At 48.0% G+C, this 18,253-nt stretch overlaps 1 protein-coding gene across 2 annotated transcripts in view; it reads right to left on the bottom strand.

Annotated features, from left to right (window-relative positions):
- Positions 1 to 18,253, bottom strand: part of SMAP1 (small ArfGAP 1) — a 924,147-nt gene that overhangs the window by 520,775 nt on the left and 385,119 nt on the right. The gene's annotated exons all lie outside the window — the stretch shown is intronic.

Below are 18,253 nucleotides of genomic sequence, written 5' to 3'. Positions count from 1 at the left end.
CCCCTCTGAGTACTGTCTTGAAGGCCTCCCACAGGGAGATAGCCGAAGGCACTGACCCCACATTCTCATCAAAATATCGCTGGAGGGATTTAATCAAGTCAGCGCGAATGGTGGGGTCGCGCAGGTACCAGGAATTGATTGGGACTACCCTACCCTCACCCCTCGGAAAGACATCGAAATGTAACAGGAGCGGGGAGTGGTCCGAGATACCCCGTGCCAAATAGCGCACCTCCCCCACCCTCCCGACATAGGCCGCCGGGACAAGGACATAATCAAGCCGTGATAGACTACCATGGGCCCCCGAGTGGAAAGTGTACTGCAGCTGCATGGGATGTTTTAAGCGCCAGCAGTCCACCAATCCCAGTGTATCCAAGAGGCCGGATAGCCACGCCTGTGCCTGGGGGAGGTCCCTAGGGGGGTGACGATCCACAGTCCCAGAAACCACCGCATTGAAATCCCCCCCCACCACCAGAAGCCCCCCCGGAAGGCCAAGGAGGAGGCGCCCCAGGTCTGCAAAGGTGGTCGACTGCAGCCCCGGTGGGACGTATACTGACACAAAGACAACCACTTTGCCCTCCATTCTCCCCACCAAGACAGTGTAACGTCCCCTATCATCGTGGAGCACCTCATCAATTTCTAACGGGAGCGAGTTCTTTACCATGATACCCACACCCCTTGAGCCTGACGTGAAGCCCGAGTGGGCCACGAGGCGGTAGCCACGCCGATTCATGGCACAGAAGGAATTGCCAATAAGGTGTGTCTCCTGCAGAAAGACTACATCGGGCGAGAGTCGCTTCAAAAACTGCAGGACCACACCTCGTTTGATCCTGTCCCCCAGTCCATTAACGTTCCAAGACAACAAAGTTAATTCCCTACCCCCCATCATACACAGAAACCATCGTTCGTCCCCCCGAGAGCACCTTAGAACCAACACAAAAATAAGTTTGCCTTGTGATAAAAACGAACAACACCCCATCCCTGCCCACCCACCCCAACAGAACTCCCCCCTCCCTGCACCCCTGCATGAGCCCAAACAGCCCTCCCAACGTGCAGTGTGCCTGTCGCCCCATAGATAGTTAAACTAACTAGACCCCCAGAGGAGGAGGGAGAACCCCCAAGAGACCCCACACAACCTCCATAGGAGGGGAACTTAAGCGAACAGACGCATGGTCAAAAGTGGCATCATTTTTGTCCCGAGCGAGGCCTAATATTAGTCCCTCAGTCCTGATCCGGCGAGCCCTCTCCCCCCACCGCTCCCCCCCCCCCCCGCCCCCCCGATCCCGATCCCCAGACAGAGTATCCAGCCAGTCCCCGGCCGCTTCGGGACGATCAAAAAAGTGCGTGCGACCATCCACCTCCACTCGCAGCTTAGCTGGGAAAAGCATGGCGTATTTGAGGTTTAGGTCCCGAAGACGGCATTTGACACCGAGGAAGCTCAGTCTCTGCTTCTGGACCGCTGGGGTGAAATCAGGATAAAAATTAACGTCCATATTTTCAAGTCTAATCGGTCCCTGCAGTCTGGAGGATTGCAGGATAGCGTCTCTGTCCCGAAAATTGAAAATCCGGGCAATGAGAGGTCTCGGAGGGGCTCCGACCTTAGGCCTTCCCCCGGGAACCCTGTGGGCCCTCTCCACAGCAAAGAATTTACTCAGCCCCCGTGGCTGGAGATGGGTAACAATCAGGTCTTCCACGAAGAGGTCCGCCGCCGCCTCCTCACGTCCCTCAGGCACCCCGATGATACGGATGTTGTTCCTCCGGGCCCGACTCTCGGAGTCCTCCAGGCGGCGATCCATCAGCGCACTCGCCTGACTAAGCCGGCGCACCTCCGTTTGTAGGGCCGCCACATCTGTCGTAAGGCCCGATGCGGTGTGGGCCAAAGAATCGACTCGGTCGTTGGTTTTGGAGAGATCGGCCCTTACCAGGCCAACATCCACGAGGACCGAGTCGATCTTCTGCGCCAGTGTATCGAAACGCTGGCCCACCGAGGCCTTCATCTCGGCGATGGCGCCCATGACATCCCGCAGAGTCAGATCCGTGGGCAGATCGGGGGCATCAGTAGGGCCCTCAGGGGACCTGCGTGGCACCTCAGGAGATCCCTTCTGGAGGGTATAGCGGTCCATGCTGTTGGACTGATGGACTGCGCCACGCCGGGTCGATTTTATCTTTGCCCGGTCACCATCTTGTTTCGTGGCCATGGTCCCAGTCTCCCGGTCGCACCAGTCACGCCGTGAAGGGCAGGCAAGCCGGTCCACGGGCTCCGGGGGGGGGGGCCACCTCAGATCTGCGGGGTGGATCACAGCCGGCGGGCAGGCAGGGTCCCCCAGCGAGGCCACACCAACACACAAAGCCCCGCGACCCAACCTCGCAGAGACAGCAAGGGGGGTGCGAAAGTGAAAGTGCGGGGTACGCGAGTCACCAAGCCCTGCCCGCCGCTGTTGTTCACTTTGTCACTGGATCGCCCCACAGCGCAAATCCGGGGTTCGGCTAGGAGAAGGCCGCAAACCTCGATCGGTGCTCAAGCCGGTGTCCGAGGTCCGATTTGGAAGCGGAAAACGGGTGCCACCTCAGCTCAGGCTCACAAACACAGTCCCCACATCTGGGACAGGATAAGTTCAGGATAGTCGTAGGAGGTCGCGGAGGTCCTCGGGAGCCTCGCACCTACGCGGCCATCTTGGTTGCGCGCTAGGCTCCTCCCGATTCCTGCATTTTCAATGGAGGCCTCGGATATTAGAGTTCACCTCTCTGTCTGTCTTCCGCTCCGTGCTACTTTACCAAGGTGATGAAACCTGTGGTCGAGCTCGGGGCTTCATACTGATAGACTATGTAGACGACATCCTACTCTTGAATCTATGTTCAAGGCATCTGTCACATCATCTGCAGATGTCCATCGATCAGTTGGACTCTCTTGGTTTTGTAGTCAACAAGAGGAAATCATCCCGACACCTTCTTCGAAATATTTAGTTCCTGGTCCCCTTTTGGCATGGTTAACCCCTAACTTTTTGTCAGATATCTCATGCCAACTTGACTGAGTGTGGCTGCAATCATGCTAACTAGGCGGCAGCACCTGTGTTCTTTCCCAAAACTGTACCTCTGCTACCCACAATTGGCACACCCCTGGCCAACCTGCAAGTCCCTTGTAAAAGGTACCCCTGGTACCAAGGGCCTTGTGACCAGAGAGGTTCTCAGAGGGCTGCAGCATGTATTATTCCACCCTCAGAGGCACCACACTTTAACACCCACACACGGCCAGAGCAGGCTGCGTGTTTTGGTGCAGACCAAACTGAAGAGTCGACATGGCACACACCCCTGTGTGCCATGCCCACCGACACGAGTCTATGGCATGGGTAAATCACCCCTCTAGCAGGCCTTACAGCCCTAAAGGTAGGGTGCACCATACCACATGTGAGAGAATTTATTTCCCCATGGTCTAACACCTCGGATGAAAAACCGTCTGGTACCTGGGCTTCGGACCTTGCTGACTTTTTTACGAGCAAGATCCAACGCATACAGGACTCTTTTCCATCGCCTGGGCCCATGGGCCAGACTAATCCTGAAGCCATTTTATCCCCGCGGGCTTGGCCTGGTGTGACGCTGAGTGTGTTTCCTTCGCTCTCGGCTCCCGACTCTTTAGCACTAATGGGCAATCTTAAATCGGGTTCGCCCCTCGACCCATGCCCTGCTAAATTTTTAGCGAAAGTTGCGGAGGTGATTAATCCATTAGCAAACCCGCTGCTGAATCTTTCGTTGAGTCAGGGAGTGGTCCCGCACGCCTGGAAACAGGCGATGGTGATTCCATTGCTTAAAAAGCCAGGCCTAGACCCGAAGGCCCCGGTCAATTATAGGCCCATCTCTCTGTTGCCGGCTCTCACGAAGATTGTGGAAAAGCACGTTCAGGTTGTGCTCTCCAATTTTCTTGAGACCAACGAGATCTTGCACGCTACCCAGTCTGGTTTTCGTCCTCATCTCAGCACAGAGACTGCGCTCCTTGAGGTCTCAGAAACCGTTAAAGGTGTCCTGGACTCTGGGGGCAAAGCCATGCTGGTGATGTTGGACTTGTCGGCGGCGTTCGACACCGTCCCCCATGATGGCCTTCTCGCAAGACTCTTTGAGATAGGTCTGCGGGGGACGGTGCTCGGCTGGTTTTCCTCCTTTCTTGCCGGCCGCCGGCAAACGGTCTGGGCCTCGCCAGATTCCGCCGTGATGCCGCCTCTGGGAGTCGGGGTCCCACAGGGCTCTATCTTGAGCCCGACCCTATTTAACATCTTCATGACCCCGTTGGCGGCACTGGCGGAGTCGTATGGGGCCCAGATCGTATCCTACGCTGACGACACCCAGCTCCTCTTCTCGTGTAAGAGAGGAGGAGACTTTGATGGGGAGAGTATCAGGGATTGCCTTGGGGCTGTTTTTCAATGGTTCCAACTGAACAGCCTCAAGTGCAACTCCGATAAGTCTGAGGTACTCTTCTTTGGGTGCGACACTGAGCCAGACTGGCAGGCCTGGTGGCCGATTGATATGTTTCCTCCGTCCTGCTCCTCCCAAGTCGCCAAGAATTTGGGGGTTAAGATGGATAAGGGGCTAACATTTAAATCCCAGATCCTCGGGGTGTCGGGCACCTGCTTCGGCATCCTCAGGATGCTTCGGAGGTTCCTTCCCCTGCTGTCTGAGGAGCATAGGAAACTGACAGTGCAGGCTCTGATCGGGTCCAGGTTGGATTATTCTAACATTCTTTACCTGGGCCTGCCAGAGTATTTGCTGCAGCGGCTCCAAGTGGTGCAGAACGCTGCTGCGAGAGCAATCTTTGGATTAAATAGACGGGCCAGTGCATCTGGCTTGTTGAGAACCTTGCATTGGCTCCCTATCCGGAAGCGGATCGCCTTCAAGGCTCTGACTCTGGCCTACAAAGCTCTCCACGCGGTGGGAGCTAAGTATCTTCAAAAGAGACTGGTCTTCTATCAGCCGACCCGGTCTTTGAGGTCGGAATCTTTGTTTTTGGCGGTTGTTCCGCGCGTGAAGAGAGCTCGCCTGGGTGGCCGCTCTTTTGGACTACTGGCGCCACAGTTGTGGAACTCTCTGCCGCTCACTCTGCGGGGAGCTACCAGCCTATTAGCTTTTAGAAAAAGCCTTAAAACCTGGCTGTTTACCCAGTAGTTTGTTTTTCTTGCATGTATTTGTCTGGCATTCTGTTTTTTCTTTTAATGGTGTTATGTTATTGTGTTGCAGCCTTCCTTTTCCAAAAAAAAAAGCGCCGGGACACTCTTTTTGAGTAGCCGTGCGCTATACAAAAGAATAAATAACATAACATAACATCGCATAGCTGCATAAGCAATATTCCCCTACAGTGCATGTTCCATTCATAGACATTCTAAGTGCAGTGGAGCCATTTTCAGTACATGGACTGGGAGTTTGTCAACACAAACTCCACACTCCAAGATGACTTGATTGAAGTCTGGGAAGTTTAGTATCAAACCTCCCAGCACATTAAACCCACACTGATGCCAGTGTTGGATTTAATAAGAAATGCACACAGAGGGCTTCTTAGAGATGCTCCCTGAAAAACTAGCAACTCTAGTGTGGTTCCTGAGTGGCTCCCAACTATCTGCCACCACCAGACAGGTTTCTGGACCCCTGGGTAGAGAGCGCTCCACTCTTTGGGTCTGGAAACATAGCACATCCTGGGCAGAGTTCTCATGCCGCCTCCCCCAGGATGAGTAGGGTCCCCGAAGAGGGAGCTTCAAAGGCATGTCGCCTTTGTTAGTTACCCCTAGCCTTTCACTGCTATCAGCAAATGGCTCCCACCAGAACCGGTAGAAAAACCTAGCTAGGTAAGGTGGTGTGCCCACCTTTGCCAACCCCACTCCTCAGGTGGGGGAGGCGAGGTGAAGCCCACATCTCAGTCCCCGCCATCTTGTAAATGGGGGGACCCCTACAATTAGGAAGAGACGTAAGCCCCCTCCCACTGGAGGGTGGCACACTAGGGGATGTAGACACCCCAGGGAAGGGACCCATTTGTCCCAACCTGCACATCCCTGTAACGCCCCTCAATGTTGTACTTAGGGGCACCCCTGAACCTTGACTCTTCAGATTCGACGCAACAAGAAGAAGGACCGAAGAACCGAGCAGCAGAAGAGGAGGAGGATGACAACTGCTTTGGCCCCAGCCCTACCAGCCTATCTCCTGCTCTGAACCCCTGCAAGCTGAAACCATCATGTCCTGCAGCCAACAGCCTCTAAGAACCCGGGGACCTGCCCTGCATTCCTAAAGAACTCGGATCTCCTATGGACACCGGATTAGTCCAACACCAAACCAAGCCAGGACTCCAGATTCAGCCGGATCCGCGAGTCCTTACCACTCTGCACCCGATGCCCACGGCCTGAGTTCAAGTGGCCAAACACCTCCGCGAGGTCCCCAGAAGGGAGTAGGGTTTTGCCCCTTTGAACTTCTGTTTGGCCTTCCTGTGAGGGGACCAGTTGCTCTTATAAAAGAAGGTTGGGAAAATCCTCTCCATGAAACAAAACAAGATGTGGTGGACTATGTACTAGGCCCATGTTCCAGGATGGCAGAGTACATGGAAAAGGCATCCAAAAATCTTAATCCAGCCAACAGTTTCAGAAGCTGTGGTATGACCAAAAAGCTGCACTGGTAGAGTTCCAAACATGGCAAAAGGTGTGGGCTTTGGAGCCTGTGGCACCACAGGTCCTCCAGGACAAATTGAGTGGTTCTTACCCTTTCCAAAAGAGAAAAAGTGAGGTCACCTACTTGGTAGACCTGGGAACTAGCAGGCACCACAAGCGGGTGATCAATGTGAACAGCCTGAAGCTTTGTTGTAACAGGGTTGATGGTCACTGATGAGCATCAGGAGAAAGAGTGAACCACCCCCTGACCTCCTCTCTTATAGTCCACAAGATGGGTCAGCTGATGGCGTTATCTATTCAGTAACCCTCCGTGCCCAACAGCAGGCTAATTGCAGGCATGTCCTGCAGCAGGTTGCTGGGCTCTTCTCTTTGATCCCTGGTCAGACCCACTGGTGTACCTATGATGTGGACACTGGGGACAGCTTGTCTGTCACAACCAAAATCTATCGACAGTCTGACCAAGTCAAAGAGAGCATCAAAGCTGAGGTCAGCAGATGATGGAGTTAGGAGTTATTGAACCATCTGAAAGTCCCTGGGCCAGCTCTGTGGTCTTAGTCCCCAGATGAGATGAGGTTCTGTGTGGACTATAGGGGTCTCAATGCGGTCACTAAGAAAAATGCTCACCCCATAACCAGCGCTGATGAGCTGATAGATGGATATATTAGGGGCAGCCAAATGTCTCAGTATCTTTGACCTAACTGCAAGGTACTGGCAGATTGGCATGACCCCAGGAGCCAAAGAAACAGAATTCTCCACACGTGATGGACATGATCAGTTCACTGTTATGCCCTTTGGTTTAAAGAATGCCCCTGCCACCTTCCAAAGGTTGGCAAATTAAGCCCTTGCTGGGTTGGAGAACCGTAGTATAGCATATCTTGTTGACATTGCGGTCTTTAGCATCTCCTGGAAGGATAACCTGATTCACATGGGGAAGGTTTTACAGTTTCTGCAAACTGCAGGCCTAACTATCAAGGTCTTTAAGTGCCAGATAGGGCAGAGCACTGTTTTTTACTTGGGCTACCTTGAGGGTGGAGGCCAAGTGCAATCCTTGCAACCCAAGATCAAGCCCATTCTGGACTGGGAGGCTCTCACAACCCAGACCAAAGTCAGGGCATTCCTTGGCTTGACTGGGTGTAACAGGATGTTTGTGAGGGAATATGGGTCCATTGTGACACCCATCACAGAACGTATCTCCAAGAAGATGCCCAAGACTGTGAACTGGACAGTTGGATGTCAAAAGGCTTTTGACTCCCTGAAAGAGGCAATGTGCTCAATATCTGTTCTCAAATCTCCAGACTACTCTCCAAGCAGTTCATTGTGCAGACTGATGCCTCGGAGCTAGGTATAGGAGAGGTCCCATCCCAGACCAAGGATGATGGCCAGGACCAACCTGTTGCTTTTGCAAGCAGGAGGCTACTCCCCAGAGAACAGCATTGGAATGCCATTTAGAGGGAAGCCTTTGCTGTGGCTTGGTCCCTGAAGAAGCTGAGTCCCTACCTGTATGGGACTCACTTCCTAATCCAAACTGACCACAGACTTCTCAGATGGCTAATGCAAATGAAAGGTGAAAATCCCAAACTGTTGCAGTGGTCCATCTCTCTACAGGGAACAGACTTTACAGTAGAGCACAGACCTGGGATTGCCCATGCCAATGCAGATGGACTTTCCAGGTACTTCCACTTTCTTGGGAAAGGTTAGTCACACCCTCTTTTGAGGGTGGAGGTAGTGTAAGACAGTGCCCCTTTTTGCATGGTTACCCTCCAACCATTTGCCAGATAATGGATGCTGGTGGTGCCCCTTCAGTGCCAACCTGGACCTTGGTTCTACCCTCCTAAACTCCAACCCCAAAACTGTTTACTTAGCTGCACACTTAACACTTCATTTTGTAGGTCTCGCCTACGCAGCGTGCATGTGCTGCTAAGGAGAGAGACCTAATGCCATCGGCACAGCTTTGGGGACAAAAACGTGCACGCGTTGCATTGCTTGCAATGGTAACGCGTGCACGTCTGGCGATATCCTTGCGGGAGCGCGCGGCACCATATGGTCGCACGCTCCCGCAAGGGAATCTCGCAGGCCCCCTCCCCTGCGCGATTATAGCAAAAGTAAACAAGCATTGGCATAGCCAATAGGTCTCGCTTTTGGGACCTTATAAGTATGTTTACTTTTGCTATAATCGCAGCACGTAGAGCGCGGGTGCCGTGATTATAGCAAAAGTAAAGAAATATATGTTTTTTTCTATTTCTTTACTATTGCTATAATCGCGGCACCCGCGCTTTACGTGCCGCAATTATAGCAAAAATAAATATACTTATAAGGTCCCAAAAGTGAGACCTATTGGCTATGCCAATGCTTGTCTCTATAGGACTGAATGGCGGGTTTTCTCCGAAAAGTCTTCCAATTATTTAACTGTCTGCAACAAAGAGTAATTTAGTGTCTTCACCAGAGTTCACCTATTTACCAATGTCCAGTGTTGCTTAAACTGTGTTTGGAGTATGTTTCATGCCAAACTAGAAAAGTAATCTCAAAGTAATCTAACAGTACTCTAAATGTAATTTCAGGTGTGTTTGAACAGCTTATAAATCGGTTTCTCAACTGCAAAAGTAATCTAAATGTCGATCACAAAATAGAGCGTTATTATTATTTACCTTTGCCTCTGTAAACCAATAAGGGTCTCTCTGACTTTTCTGTACAGTGTACCCCATTGTGGTGCACTATATAGAGAGGAGGGTTTCCTACATCAGCTTTCTCAGATGTCCCAAAATTGTGTGTGGTTTGAGCATTGAAGGCTTATGAGTCTATGCCCAATGATATACACCCTCAGGGCGAACAACAATTAATCATTGCTCTCATGAAACCTCAGAAAGCAGTTTCTTCCCCTACCATTGCTAGTTGGGTCAAATGGGCCATTCAGGAGGCGGGGATCGATGTTTACCATTTTGGAGCTCATTCTGTAATTGGGGGCGAGGGCCTCCAAAGCCTTTTCATTTGGAGCTTGTTTGGAGGACATCCAAATGCTGCGGATTGGTCCTCAGATTCTACCTTCAAAAGGTTTTATTTCAAACCAGTTACAAACCTGCCATCTCTGGTGGTGGAGAAGCTTTAAATTAGCCTAATCCTCGCCTTCGGTCCTGACATAGCATGAAAAATGTCCTAGCTATCGTAACAAAATGTTTCAATTCTATTAAGAACTCGCGAGGCGAGGATTAGCCTACCCTCTTCTAAAATATTTTGCTACTCCCACCCGATATGAATAACAGTTGAAGAATGACAATGTTCTTAATGATGATGTTTAGTGGTCATGATGATGATTTTGCTGTGATATCTTGTCTTGTGTGTACTGGCATAATGTTTATCAGCTGATTTCTCATACTTGTGTACAACGTAATGAGGTCATCTGGAACCTTACATCACTCAATTGTTTTCTTGGGACAGAGTAGCATAAATAGGAGGAATATTGGAAGTGATCGGCTGTGTTTACAGGAAGAAAGAGGACGGAACGTCCCAGAGGAATGTTGGGAGGACGGTCTTGGGTCTGATTGGATTAACTGTTTTGTCCTTCCTATTTTTCCCAAGGACTTATGGGAAATGTAGTTTAATGTCGATAACAATTTTAATGGCTGCTGGTTAATAATGTGATGGAAGTTGAAGCCAATTCTCGCCTTCAAGCTCCTAATAGAATTGAAACTTCCGTTACGATAGCTAGGACATTATTCATTCACTACCATCTCAAGGCCATAGTTTTTCAAAATAATGTAGAGCGGTGTCTAGTCCATCAAAGACACTTCTCTTGCCATTCAGTCCTATTTGCAATCACCATGCATATTTCTTTCCTTCTAACACTAAAAAACTTTAAATCACCCTCTAATGGCTACATACGGCTTAACTTTTAAAACCACATACAGCAGTTAGGATAAGCAGAGATTTCAGACCTAATGTAGAATATTTTACTTCAGAGTCAGAATGCTCTTAGTGTACACTTCTTTTAGCCTAAATGTCTGTTCTAACAAGAGAACTGAGGCAGTCATCTGAAAGGCTGTCGAGCTTGTTCTGTTCATTCATACGCGATTCTTGCATAAATGACATAGCAATAGCACAAATTATGGTACACAAACTAGGGTGCATATGTGCAATACTGGTGATTGGTGAGGAAAGGAGGCTGGCTGATAAGCAGAGCGAATTTAATGCTCAGCACATACAAATTCCACAAAGGGATGCACTGCAAGAAGAATAGGTGTTAGCTGAACCACAAGGGAATGGGTGCGGTAAACGAGTTTGCTGGGCAGCGTATGACTATGCTCTTGAGCTACATGAGCATAGTAATATATTATTTCTTTGCACAATTAAAGTAGTATTGACAAAGCAAAATATATTTTGGGGACAGGCCCTTTAAAGACATCCTGCTCTCATTACGGGGACCAACCCAACAGCCAAGCTTCTTCTGGGAAATCAGGAATGTGGCAGTTGAGATGGGGCTAATATCAGACGTGGGTGTTACAGGGGCTTTGTGAATTGGGCCTCGCAAGTCATACATATAGACTAGCCCACTGCTTAGTATTTTTAGATGTTCTCTCCCGTACATGGTGCAAGTAGTTACTGCAGCAATTTGATTAATATGAGCTGAAACACATTGCTTAATTTTCCACTATCTTTTTACGTGTAAGTATGTACACATGCTTTCTTCGTTCACAGTACACTGTGAACACATAATGTCAACCCACTGTAATTTAATTTTCTCTCACTTCCTGCAGTTATTGTGTAATTCAAGTAAGCCTGCCTAATGTTTGTTTATGTACTTTGTATAGCGCATGACTCGCTCCCGAAGCAGCATCTCAGCGCTTGCCCAGTAGGTCAAAGCAGAGTAAATAATTCAGAACAGCCATGTTTTTATCAACTTCTGGAAGTCGGGGTAGGTGCGGAAATGGAGAGGCAGCTTATTTCAATGACAGTGGGCTAGGTACGAAAAAGATCTGCCACCACATCTGGCCAAGAGGATGCGAGGGGTCTGCAGAAGGGCTTCATTGAAGTGTCTAGAGGGCTGATAGTGACTGGAGTAGAGGAGATCAGGAGAGGATTTGTAGAAGGCTTTGTGTGTCAGACAGCATAGCTTGAAGACACTGCGTTTCTTGATGGGCAGCCAATGCAGTTTTTAGGTCTCGCCTGACCCGGCGCATGCGCTTGTCTGGCGAGACTTTTTGTGAGGGCTCAAATAAGTGCTACCATGGCCAGCCTAGAGCTACAGTGCATGTGCGCGGGCGCACGCTTAGGGGCAGAGGCACCATATGGCAAACCTCGTCATGCTCATTAAGCGCCCGCCATCACTTTCACTTTCACCCGCGATCACTTTCGCGGCGCCCCGTTGATGTTCTCGTTCAAAGAACATCAAAGAACATGTTGTTGTGTTAATGCTTTGCTGTGCCCGTTTGACTTACAATGTGCTTTCTCTTTCCACAAACTCGATGTTTGTGTTCCTTTATTTTGAAATACTTTTAGTATTACTGTTTTGTGACTTAAAGAACCGTAAGGAAATGTTACTGTGAAACTGGACAACGTTCACAGTGTTTATTTCTGATCGTAGCGGCTGCTTCATGTCCGTTGCACCATTCAGGGAGTCCTTTCGTTGGTGCTTTCATGAGGACATGATGAGGAAGCTGGAAACTTTTGGCACATTCTCTTTAAAAGCACAGCATGTTGGCGACTGGTTAATCGATTAGACATATGTAGCGCTTTGGATCTCAAAGCGCTATGGTGGGTGCAGCAGTTACAACTCATGAAATATGGGGTGCAACTCACAAGGAGGGGGCAGGTTTGAGTGCACATTGGCTGCAATCAGACTCTTAAGATGATGTGTGTATCCATTATCAGTACTCAGTCTTCGCTAAGTGATCTTGTTTGTTTTGTTGTTGTGTTAATGCTTTGCAGCGCCCGTTTGACTTGCAACGTGCTTTCTCTTTCCACAAACTCGATGTTTGTGTTCCTTTATTTTGAGATGCTTTTAGTATTACTGTCACACACACAACCACACAACCACATACAACCACACACAACAACCACACAACCACACACAAGCACACACACAACCACACACAACCGCACCCAACCACACACACACACACAACCGCACCCAACCACACACACACAACCACCCACACCACACACACACAACCACCCACACCACACACACACAACCACCCACACCACACACACAACCACACACACAACCACCCCAAGAACTGGCATAGCCAATAGGTCTCGCTTTTGGGACCTTATAAGTGTTTAGTCACGCAACAGTTGATGTGTTTAGTCACGCAACAGTTGATGTGGTTGCACCAAGGATATTGTGCTGCATAACTAAATACTTAGAAGGTCCCAAAAGCAAGACCTATTGGTTATGCCAATGCTTGTTTAATAAGGGGGCAGAAGGGGCCCGTGTAAGAAGATTGTAGTTAAGCCGAGTGGGTGTATTCTGCACAACCTGCAGTTTGTATTTTACAGATATGGTATGTATGCCTAGCTGTCGGGTTAGTTAAGTTAGTGTACGCATACACACTACTGTGTGCTGAAATGCTATATAATTTTAATAAAACATTTCTGCTCTCTATTGCCCCTCTGAATTAATCACAGTAACTACTTATATGACACTGCAGTAGAGGTTAACAGGCAGACAGGTGAAGAGCTTTCACACACCCAGGTAAAAAACATGCACTGAACTCAAAAGAAATGAGTTACTTACCTGTAACTCAAGTTCTCCAAAGTTGGGATCTTTTATACTTTCATATGCTACAATCATTCCTCGTTGGCAGGTTAGGAATCCCCGGTACATCAAGATAGCAATAAACAGTGCAAAATGACCATTGGCCTGAAACAACATTGTTTATTTAGTGGCACATCCACTTTATTTGAAAAACCCCAAACATCAGGATGAGGTGGAAACAAGCTCTCCTACTCCCCCTAAAGGCCACCGTAGCTCAAATTATAAAGTGTCAAATGTATAATAAAAGAGCCTCTAACAGGGGAGGAGGGAGGGTCGTATGTGGATATGTAAAAGATTCCAACATTGGAGAAATGGTGTTACAGCTAAGTAACTAATTTCTGCTCCAACATTGGATCTATTCACATGATTCACAATACAATATATAGCAGAGGCAGGCTCACCTTTATTGAACCAGGTTTCTCAGGACTGCCTGTCCCACTGCTGCATCAGCTTCTGTGCCCATGTCAAGACTGTAATGCTTTGTGAATGTGTGCTTGCTCTTCCAGGTGGCTGCATAGCAAATGTGCTTCAAGAGCACAGTACCATAGAGTGCCACAGTTGATGCCATGCTGCTAGTGGAATACACCCTCACTCTTCCATGGAGAGGGCGTTTGGCCTTGGCATGACAGAGAGTTAACGAGCTATCCCTTGTTTGGACAAGGGATGATCTCTTCATGGCTGAGCAAAAAAGACACAAACAATTGTTTTGATGCATGTGTGCCCGTTGTGTTGCCTCAGTAGAATCTGAGACATCTATGCAAGCCCACAGAATGCAACAATCTTTCTGTTGTTGTAGCTAGATTTGGAAAGAAATGATGAAGAATGACAGGTTAAGTAAAAGCTCATAGAACCTTAGGTATGAATCTAGGTTTGATTCTCAGGATTAGCTTGTCGTTTGTGAATCAAAGCAAAGGTTACCTAATGGTGAACACTTGAATCTCTCCTAGGAGATGTACGAGCCAGGACAAGTGCTGTCTTCCAAGAAATTAATTTAAAAATCTGCCTTACGTATCGGCTCAAAAGGCGGTAACATTAACTGACTGAGGACAGTATTAAGTTCCCGTAGAACTGGAGGAAATCGAAAAGAGAGAAATGCTGTCAAGAGCCTTTTAACAAACGGTTTTCTTATCCGTTGACAGAATAGAGAAGATGCTAATAATTCAGGTCTCGCGAATCTTGAAATTGCAGACAGATGGACCCTGACTGAAGAACATGGAAGTCCTGTTTGAGCAGACCCAACAAATACGGGAGAATTTGATGAGGTTTTTTCTAAATGGATGATGATCTTTATTCCTGCACCAGACACACATATACTTCCACTTAACGTTGTTGGTCTTTGTGGTTGTTAGAGCTCGAGCCTGCGCCAAAATATTTTTAACAGTCTTGTTACAGATTCAAATGGCCAAACTCAAAGTGGCCAGGTACCATGCTATCAAGTTCAGCAACTCGGGGTTGTGATGGAGAATCTCTCCGTGGTGTCTAGAGAGAATCTCGGGGTGTACTTACAAAGGAATGGCCAGACGTGCTGATAACTGAAGCAGATCGCTGTACCGGAATTGGCGTGTCCATGCCAGTGCAATGAGGATCAGCATGCAAAGATCTATATTCATCTTCTGTAGCACCCACTGGATCAGGGCAAACAGAGAAAAAGCGTAAGCAAATATTTTGAACCAACTGATCGAAAGGGCATTGCCCATCATCCCTGGATGACAAAATCTGCTTCCCAATTGTGTGCCATGTATTGCACCAAGAAATTGGACTTTTGTGATTTCTCCTTTTTTAAATTGAGATCTAATTTCTGGATGAGATTGATGCAGGGCATAGCAAAAGCCTTTGCTCCTTCCCTTGAAGACGCTTTGACAAGTCAGCCGTCCAGGTATGGGAAGACCTGATGGCCTTCTTGTCTAAGAGAGGCAGCTACTGGTACAAGATATATGGTAACTATTCAAGAGGCTGATTTGAGTCTGAAAGAAGCGCCTTGAATTGGTAATGTTGTTCCGCTACCAAGAATCACAGATACTTTGTGTTTTCTATGAATGGGTATGTGGATGTATACATCACGAAAATCCAGAGGTCAGAAAATCCCCTTTCATCATCAGAAGGACTTCTTGTAATCATCCGTAATGACTGTTTCTTTAGAAATGTGTTCAGCTGCCTGAGATCCAGTATTAGTTTACATTGATCTGTCTTCTTTTTGATCAGGAAAAACCTGGAATTAAGGGCCAGATGAAGGACCCTTAAATTTTGCAAGTCTTAAATTGCGTCGCTTTGCGACTCGCAATTTGAGACTCGCAAAATGCAATTTACAACAGTGTACCAGACACTGTTAGCCATTCCTAATAAGGTCGCAAATTGCCTGTCTCATTAATATTCATGAGGCAGGTGCTATTTGTGACCCCAATAGGAATGGCTAGCACTCCCAGGGATGGTGGCCTGCTGGAGTCAGCAAACCACTATGTCTGTGACTGCTTTTTTAACAAAGCAGTTTCTGTTTTTTAATGCAGCCCGTATTCCTTAAAGGAAAACGGGATGCATTTAAACAAGAAAAATGAAACTTTTCAGTTTCATTTTTTAAGGGCAGGCAGTGGTCCCTCGGACCACTGCCTGCTCTTAAAAAATATTTTCGCACCCATTCACAAAGAGGAAGGGGTCCAAATCCTGTTTGCAAGTGGCTTACCGCCTACTTGAAGTAGGTGGTAAACTGCAAGTGTTTTGCGACAGGCACATACCCTTTGGACTCACTATTAGGAAGGGATGCCCTTGGCACGCCCCTTCCTAATAGCGAGTCGCAAACCCTATTTTGAAAATCGGTAATTGGTTACCGACTCGCAAAATAGGGTTTGTACACAGGCTAGACCAATTTTGCAATCGCAAACGGGCTGATTGCCCATTTGTGACTGGAAAAAACGGTCATACATTTGGCCCAAAATCCTTGGTATCTCTGTGACTTATGAACAACATCTATTCCCCTTTGAGGAGAAGCATGAGAATTTCACCTTGAAGTTCCTTCAAATGGAGATGATGCTCCTTCTTCGATGGACATACTGGGGGTATTTGAACAAACTGCAACATATGACCTGAATGAACAATTTGTGTCACCCACTTGTCCACTGTTGTATTCTCTAAAGCAGCAGCAAAAAAGGTAATTCTCCCTCCCAACTTCTGAGTACCAGATGAAAGAGCGAGCAAAGGCTGAAAGCCAAGGTCGCTTCTCATTGTCATTGGTATGCGTTTGTGAGGAAGCACTCTTCCTCTCTGAAAGTCTACAATAAGATGGTCTTGTATTACGATTGTAGGAATAATACCGATTGTCTTTTGGGGACAGTATGTATGCCCCTGACCTCCATATTGGCTAAATCCTCCTTTGAAGTTTTGCGATGTTCTCGAGCAACAAGAATTAGATTCTCCAGATCTATGGTACTAGAGCAGTCCTAACACCTTTGCAGTGTAAGCTTTAAGACATTGTAGAGCCTCATCTACATGTTTACCAAAGAGGCATATCCAAAATCTTAGATCTGAACTCAGGACTGAAGTCTATGGACTTTAACTAGCCATGTCTTCTTCAAACTGTACCCCATGCAAATACGTGAAAACCTGTGTTCGAGGCATCTATTGCTGCATCAATAATAATAAGTATAGCTCTTCTATTTCCTTATCTCCCGGGTTGAGTTCCAGTAAAGGAGCGATGTCATATCACATCTTGTCCCTGGCTGGTTTTCGGTTGCTCAGTGAAATCCCCTATTTTTTAACCAGGCTAGCATATAAAGGCAGCTTGCAAAGTGGCAGTCCCTTCTGTAGACCAGCAAGCCGCAGGCCAGCAAAACAGAGCAGGTAGTCCATATGGTGGATCATCCCTGGCAGCAAAGCAGTCTTCTGGCTATGTGGAGTCTGTAGAGCCAGCCGTGTCTGGTTACAAGTCCATGCAGTGTCTAAAAACATGAGGTCAGTGCCCCAGTACCTATACTCAAAGTGTCTTAGATCAAGTGGTGACTTCAAAGGAACCCTTAGAAGTGTGCAAAAATCCCTTTCAACCCAGCCCTGGCTCCAGACATCAGTAGGGATAAATCAGCCTTTTGTGTGAGGGAAGGACACAACCTTTACAAATGTAAAGTGTAAATGACCTCTCCCAACCCAGTAAGACTATTAGTATGCAGATGAATGCAGATGTATCTTCTGTCACACCCAAACCTTCCTGTATTGTGGCTATCTGGGAAGTATGCACCAAGTGCAGCTGTCACTCATCCCATAACGTGCTTTGGAGTCAGGCTGCAAGGAACAAATAGTCATAACCACAGAGAAATGCCCACTTTCCGTAAGTGGCATTTTTAAAATAGTAACGTGAAATCCAACTACACTGGTAAGCAGGATTTATAACCACTATTTTAAACATAGCAAACATGGCAACACCACTCCTTTCTGATCAGGAATTACCACTGAAAAATAGATAAGGGAATTCCCAACACTAGCCTATGAGAGGACTAGGCCTCACAGCAGTGAGGAACAACATAGGCTGTTTGTCACTACCAGGACATGCCACACAAAGGCACATCCTACCTTTAATTTACACAGCCCCCTGTCCATAGGGCTACCTAGGGCCTACCTTAGGAGTGACCTATGTGTAATAAAACAGGAGTTTGAGGCTTGGCAAGTAGTTTTAGATCAATAAAGTCAAAGTGGCAGTAAACTGTGCATGCATGCCTTGCAGTGGTGGGCTTGAGAAAGGTTTGAAAGGGTACGTCTGTGGGTGGCACAAGTAGAGGCCTACTACTGTAACTGCAACAAATGATGGACGGAATGCCATCAACAATGTTGCAGTCTATACAATGATTTCGCCGTGAACAGTGTCACTGATGGTATTGTTGTCATCATC

Source organism: Triturus cristatus, chromosome 6, assembly GCF_964204655.1.
Source record: "Triturus cristatus chromosome 6, aTriCri1.1, whole genome shotgun sequence".
Classification (NCBI taxonomy): Eukaryota; Metazoa; Chordata; class Amphibia; order Caudata; family Salamandridae; genus Triturus; species Triturus cristatus.
This window is presented reverse-complemented; position numbering and strand designations above follow the sequence as displayed.